This window comes from Ursus arctos, unplaced genomic scaffold, assembly GCF_023065955.2.
Source record: "Ursus arctos isolate Adak ecotype North America unplaced genomic scaffold, UrsArc2.0 scaffold_14, whole genome shotgun sequence".
In the NCBI taxonomy this organism is placed as follows: domain Eukaryota; kingdom Metazoa; phylum Chordata; class Mammalia; order Carnivora; family Ursidae; genus Ursus; species Ursus arctos.
In genome coordinates, this window is record NW_026622808.1 from 4446468 (window position 1) to 4454025 (window position 7558).

Genomic DNA, 7558 nt, shown 5'->3' on the forward strand with positions numbered 1-7558 from the left:
TGGACTGCATTACTGCGTCTCTCCCATCCTGCGTATATTGCAAAAGTGTTTTATATTTGTGTTTGTTTGTTTTACCTAAACAGGGAATTTGATATTCATTCCTGATAAATCTCCTCTTATTTTTTTCAAACTATTATTTCCACAGATCAGGAAATTTATAAAATTTCATGTCACCATCCAATATATTTACTATTTCCAATGGGTTTAGTAAGTATAACTTTTCTTTCTTTCTTTCTTTCTTTCTTTCTTTCTTTCTTTCTTTCTTTCTTTCTTTCTTTCTTTCTTTCTTTTTCCTCACCCAAAATACTTAAAATATTGAAGAGGACCAGTGGTGCCTGGCTGGTTGAGATGATAGGGCATGCAACTCTTGATCTTGGGGTCATGGTTCAAGCCCCACATTGGCTGTAGAGATTTCTTTAAAAAATAAAATAAAAATTTAAAAAAACATATTGAAGAAGATCAGACGTGCTATTGTCCTTATGTCAGGTCACTCAGGAATGTTCTCTAGGTAAGCATTGCTTAATTCTACAAGAGTTTGGCAATTCAGATGATCAGCCAGTTACCCATGTATCATCCCGCTGTGTTTACTTCTTGACCTATCTTCCACCTACGTTAGGTCACCAATAGACTTCCCCAAAATCAGTTCCTAAAATTCAAAATAACATCCAGTTAGCCTTCTGACAGCTTCCTCACAATGCAGAAAGCAAATCTTCTCAGTGAGTTTGAATTGTGCCAGCTCCTTGAGAAATAAGAAAATCCAACAAACTCCTGGCCAAGGACAATATACAGGATCCCTACTCCTAAACCACCACCACTAATGCATACATACCATAGTAACACTTGCCAAACAAGTACCCAGCATCCTCACCCCCCTCCTAGGGCAAGTTGGTGTACTTCGGGGACCTTTTAGGGGAACATTTACCATCTTCAGCCCATGTGCTCTGGGGGAAGTTGACTCCAGCCCTATTCTTCAAGGGTAGAATATATTACTTAGACCAAAGCCAGTTGGCAAACTTTTTTCCATAAAAGGCCAGATAGTAAATATTTTAGGCTTTGCAGGCCATAAAGTCTCTGATGTAACTATTTAAGTCTGCCGTTATAGCTCAGAACAGACATAGACTACACGTAAACAAAGAACCACAGCTGTGTCCAAAAACACTTTATTTGCAAAAATGGCATCGTTTGCCAACCCCAGACCTAGACTAAGCTAGTCAGCACATTTCATACCATTTGACCACAGTGATTGGTTCAAGTCGGGCCAATTAGGACCCATGAGCCTCCATTCTGGAACTTGGAGACGTGGGGGAAGCAGACTCTCCCTTCCCTTGGATTGGACCTTGTGAACATGCTAGGCTCAAGCTGCTGGGGACACCATAAGGGACCTTGGAAGGGAGCCCTCACAGAGGAAGTCGAGGGGAAGGATAGATTTTAATTGCAGCCTTTATTTTTTTTAAAAGATTTTATTTATTTATTCTACAGAGATAGAGACAGCCAGCGAGAGAAGGAACACAAGCAGGGGGAGTGGGAGAGGAAGAAGCAGTCTTCCAGCGGAGGAGCCTGATGTGGGGCTCGATCCCATAACGCCGGGATCACGCCCTGAGCCGAAGGCAGACGCTTAACCGCTGTGCCACCCAGGCGCCCCTTAATTGCATCCTTTAAACTATGGATCTAGAAACATGAAAGCTATCATGCACCACACAAACTCCCGTCTCCTCTTTTTGTTTTCCTTAATCTGCTTTGGTTTGTTTTCTAGTCCTTGCAACTAAAAGGGACTTATCAGACCCACATCAACCCCCAGGAGGTCCACACTAGAACACTTTGGGGACAACAGAGGTAAACTGGGAGTGCCCCGGGCAAACCAATATATACAGTAATAACAATATTCCCATGAGGAAGGCAAGGTCGGATTTATTTTTCACGGAGTTCTATTGGGGGGCAGAGTGACGAACTCAGCCAGCTCAGGTCCCTTTTCATATCTAAGAGGAAGACAGCCCATGGAACCCAGCCTGACAACCACTCAACACAGCAGCAGACTCAGGGAGATCATGAAGCCGGCATGGCCTAAGAGGCGTATCCAATGATTGCCAACTCAGTGCTTTACTCACTCCACCACCGGGTCTCTCTGAGGCCTTTAGAGAGGCATTTCCAGGATGGCAGCTGCTTTTCCCCCAAGTTCTGGTTGTTTTGAGGTCCTTAAGTGAACATGGCAGCAACATGCTGTGCAAACAAGCAGACTGTGCTCTTGGAAGCTTTTCAAAGCCAGCCAGATGCAGAGCGGCCCCCAGTCCCAACTTAAGGAGGGCTCCCTCTCAAGCACTGGGGCTTTGTTCCATAGCAGATGTCAAAAGGAGCCCTCAATATTGGAGCCATGCAAGCCCACACATGGTGAGCCCTGGCAGAGTCCAAAATATTCCGAGACTGCCTATCGGAACGTGAGGTGCGCGTCCCACCTGGAGCCATGCCTCCTGCCCACACATGGGGTCCTTTGATGATTTTGGAGCCGAGAGGGCCAATCTGTTAGGACTCTACCCCGCTTCTTTCCATTACCAGGTCTCATCCCCTGAACTCTTTCAGCGGCTGCAAGCTTAGAGAATCCCATAGAAATAAATGTGGGCATTGAACATAGGGAACCAAGAGGCTGAGTCTCTTGATTATCAAAGAGAAAACTGAAACCCCTTTACCCCATGACTTTCTCAGCTGTCAGAGCTTTACAGTGATTGCATCTTTTGGAATGAAAAAAAATTAAACTCCTCGAGAGCTGAAACTGCATTGTATCGTTCCGTCATGAAACTCGTATCATCTATCACAGTGATGGGTACACTGTAGGTGCTCAATAAATGTTTCTTGGATAGTCTCAAGAGAAACATTAGAAGTAAAAACTTTAAAGGGTGGAGCAATGTCCATTCCCCCCTTCCTCTCCCTTCTGCCTCCACAGAAAGGAAGCCGAAGTTTGATACATACTTAATTTACATCTTTAGCTGCGGTTTTTTAAAATTGACTCAGCAAAACTTCCCCCAACCTGAAGCCAATGGTCAGCCAGGCAAGGGAACAGAAAGCTTTGGGGGAAGAAAGCAGAAACACATTATTCCGATTTTATAACAAAGGGGTCTGTGGCTTGCATATTTGCATAAGCAGAAAACATCACTTCTCAGTGTTTTCCCGGACTCTCAGGAGCTCCTTCTCCTTGTAGCTTGATTAATCATTTCAAGCTTCACGTCTTTTACAATACTACCTTTCACTGGAGGTAAGTGGTGGGAAAGGGTCGCGGTGTAGGAATGGAGGGAGGAACACAGAAAAATGAGGACACAGCAGCATTTCAGAAGAAAGCCCCAGCACAAGGAGCTGCTGTCAGGTGTCCCGTAGTCTCACTATAAAGAAGATGCCTGAGTGGAGACCTGGGCAGCTGGCTGGACACCAAGCCCATGACTAGCAGGGAACAAAGTCACACTTTACCTGCCCTTCTTCCTTGAGAAGAATGGCAACTGGGAGATTGCTTTTTCATAATTTAACATCACAGATGAATTTTTTTTGAAATTTACAACAAATTCTATCGGGGAGGGGGGAGATGGGAATAAGCCATGTGGATGCTAATATTTAAGAAATGTCCAAAAAATTGTTAATGGCCATAGCCCCTCTCTCCACAACTTTCACATGAGATGCTGAGAAGAATCCAATGGACCCAGAGACGAGGGCAGGTCCCAAATGTCTCTAGCGGTAAGCCAGTCATCTGTCCCTCTAACTTCATGTGGCAACAGGCCAGGCTTTTCCCCTTGCTTTTTGTTTACGTTGAGGTGAAATTCACAGAACATAAAATTAACCATTTTAAGGTGAACGATTGAATGGCATTTAGGGCATTCACAATGTTGTGTGTCTATCACCTCTATCTAATTCAAGGACATTTTCATCACCCCAAAAGGAAACCCCATACTTACTAAGTATCAGTCCCCATAATCCCTACCCCCAACCCCAGTCCCTGGAAACCACCAATGTGTTCTCTGCATCTATGGAAAGACCATTTCTAGATGTTTCACATAAATGGAATCATACAACATTCAACCTTTGTGTTCAGCTTTTTTCATTCAGCATAATACTGTTGAGATTTATCCCCCCGTAGCATGGATCAGAACTTCACTCCTTTTATGTGACTAGTAATAATATTCCACTGGAGGGATAGGCCACATTCTGTTTATCTATTCATCTGTGGATGGACACTTGGGTTGTTTCTACTTTTTGGCCATTGTGAATAATGCTGCTATGCACATCTGCATACAAGTTTTCGTTTGAACATCTGTTTTCAATTCTTCTGGGTATATACGCAAAAGTGGAATTGCTGGGTCATGTTATAATTCTCTATTTAACTTCCTGAGCAACCAATAGGCACGGTTTCCACACATCAGTAAGGAAATTGCCATGAACTGTCTTATGGAACACTTACTAGTGAAGGGACTTCGTGATTCAAAGAGGTCAGAGGTGCTTGCCTGCCCTTTGAGGCCCCTGATGTCACCAGAGAGGAAGGACAAGAAAACAGAATGGGAAATAATACAAGCCTGGATATTTGGAGTGTCCATAAGAAAGTAATTTCTCTACAGATCTTCAGGAAGAGAAAAGCCCTAGGGTTACACCCCACTAAAGTGTCTCGACTCCTCTAAAGTGAAGGCAACTGCAGAGAAAACAACCTTGGGAACTTTGACTTTAGAAATGCCAGTTTCATCAGGAGAAATGGCCTGAGCAGAGCTGTGGAGGTAGGCGGGTACGGGGACTACAAACGATCCCCTTTTGTTGGGAGGATGTGGGCATTTCCTGAGTGGTGAGACTGGAGAGATAGGTTGGAGCCTGATATTGGAGGGCCTAGGAGCTGAGCAATAGCGTACATGAAATGGGAAGCCACCAAAGGCAAGGAAGCAAAGAGGAGAAGCTTGCACTCAGTGGTCTTTTTGAAGAAGAAAATGAAACAAAAGAGACAAATGAGAGCATTATTCCAATAACCCAGGCATGATGTGATGAGGGCCGCCTAGAGGTTGTACCATGGGAATAGAAAGGAAGCAAGAGTCAGAACAAAAAGAGAAAGAATTCTCATAAAGCATTTGTGAAATATGGTGATGGATCAGAAGAGGTCAGAGAAAGAGGAAAAAGGACAAGTCCAAGGTCTCAAGGCTCTTGGTTTTGGCTCAGGTTATGATCTCAAGGTCATGAGATCGAGCCCCATGTCAGGCTCCTCCCTCAGTGCTGAGTCTGCTTGGGATTCTCTCTCCCTCTCCCTCTGCCCCTCCCACTCGTGCTCTCTCTCTCTCTCTAAAAATGAATAAATAAAAATTTTAAATTATTAAATTACTGATTATCTAATAATATGAAATAATTAAGTTTTCACATTAAATTATTAAATTATTAATTGAATGGTTGACTTATTAAATTATTGATTATTCTCCCAATGCCAGCAACGATTTCAGCTGCATCTCGGAGAACAAATAATACCAAATTGCACCTTCTGAATGAGGATAGGGCTTTGTTTCCTTGTGTCCTATGAAATTACTGGCATTAAAGTCCAGTGCTTTATTTGGCTACCCATTAAAGTATCCCATCACTTCTCTAGCTAAAAAAACTCCAGGAAAAACAACTTCGGGAACTTTCACCTTATAAATACCTGACACCAGCAATTCTAACTAAAAACAAACAAAAATGCCTACAAACCTGCTAAGGATCCAGTGAAGATTCTAGAGGAATGTGTGTTGCTTCCATTCAGAGCAATGTTTTGTGGAACCAGAGCAATGTGATCTGGTTAAGATCTTGTTCTACACTCTGACTTTCAACAGCCATGTAAGACCTTGAAAAATGAGAGCCTGCCCCAACATCTGTGCTTAAAACACCTCAGAAACAAGCCTACAGAAGACAGAGGGCTAATAGTGGACTGATAGATTAGTCTGCATAACATTTTTAAGTATCTCCACATTGCAAAACAGCATTAATCATATCAGAAAGCAGGCACCAAGCTGAGAAGAATATTTGCAACATATATAACAGGCAAAAGAGTAACGGCATCCCTATATATTATAAGAAAAAAGAAGGTACCAGACTTGAAAAAGAAATGAGCAATCATATGAACAGGCAATTCACGGAAGGAAAAATACAAGTGGCCAATGAGTATTGAAAGTGTTCTACCTAGGGGTACGTGGGTGGTTCAGTCAGTTAAGTATCTGCCTCCGGCTCAGGTCATGATCTTGGGGTCCTGGGATTGAGCCCCACATCAGGCTGCCTGCCTCTTCCTCTCCTTCTCTCTCTGCTTCTCTCCCCACTTGTGCTGTCTCTCTCTCTCAAATGAATAAATACAATCTTTAAGAAAAAAAAAAAAGACAGTGTTCCACCTATTTGTAACTAAACTTCAAATAACATGATACCATTTTTGTCTGTTAAACTGGCAAGATTTTAAAACATTTAAAAAGAAGAAGAAGGATCTCTATTGCCCGTATCCTCATAAGCAGACCTGTTTATATACTGCTAATGGAAGTGTAAATCACTACAGCCTTTCTGGATTCTCTTTGGTAAGACGTTTCAAATGCCTTGAATAATGTGCCTACCCTTTATTCCTTTTCTGCACTGAGAGATTTATGCCAAGGAAAATACCATGGATGTTCTTCACACACAGTCTGAAAACTGCAAAGGGCCTAAATGTTAACAAAACAATGCTGATTCTAAAAACTATGGCAGCTCCATATGACAGAACACTAAGTAACCATTAAAAAGTGTCATGGTGTTGATGCTTACACACTCCCATGGTAAGATGCATGTGATATAGTAATAGTTTTGTAATAGAAGCTGGAGGAAAGTAAGTGTGCTATGATCCCATTTATACTAAAAATATAAATATTTATGGATATATATACATTCTTATTGGGTTTATGGAAAGAAAAAGTGCATGGAAAGCTAGATGCTAAAACGTGGATGGTAATCTGTGGATGGTGGAGTTATGAATCCTTTTTCTCTAAAATTTCCTCAAGAAATATAGACTTGTCTAAAGAAAATCATAATGAAAGCACACAGAAAAAGGTTACACTCGACCTTAATTCTGGTTCTGCAACATATCTGCCGCCACGGTTTGGGACCCAGCGGGCCATGCCTGGTCTCAGTCCTCACTCTGGAATGTGTCCATTATCATTTCTTTCGCAGACACAATTTCTCTGGCCCGCCATTTGCTTCTCCCTCCCTGCCTTCTCCTCTAAACAAATATTGACACTAAGGGAGGGCGGAGTTCCGTCCTAATGAGTTGTGTTCTTGGGAGAGCAGCTGCGGGGCAGGCTGCAGCCTCAACATCTGTGTGTTGGAAACTGCTGCCCCAGGAAGTGGGAAAGACCTCACAGTAGCCAGAGCTCCTCGGGACAGAAGAATTCCAACAGAAACTTCAGCGTTTAGCTTTGTGGGTTGGGAAGGTTTAGCACAACACCCCCATCCGTTCGCACACCTGGGAATTTGATGGGTGACCACAAGAGTTTCGCAAAGCTCTGGGAATCAAGTCAACCCCTGCACTGGGGAAACCCCCAAGGCTGCCAGGTGCCGGGAGGTGTGT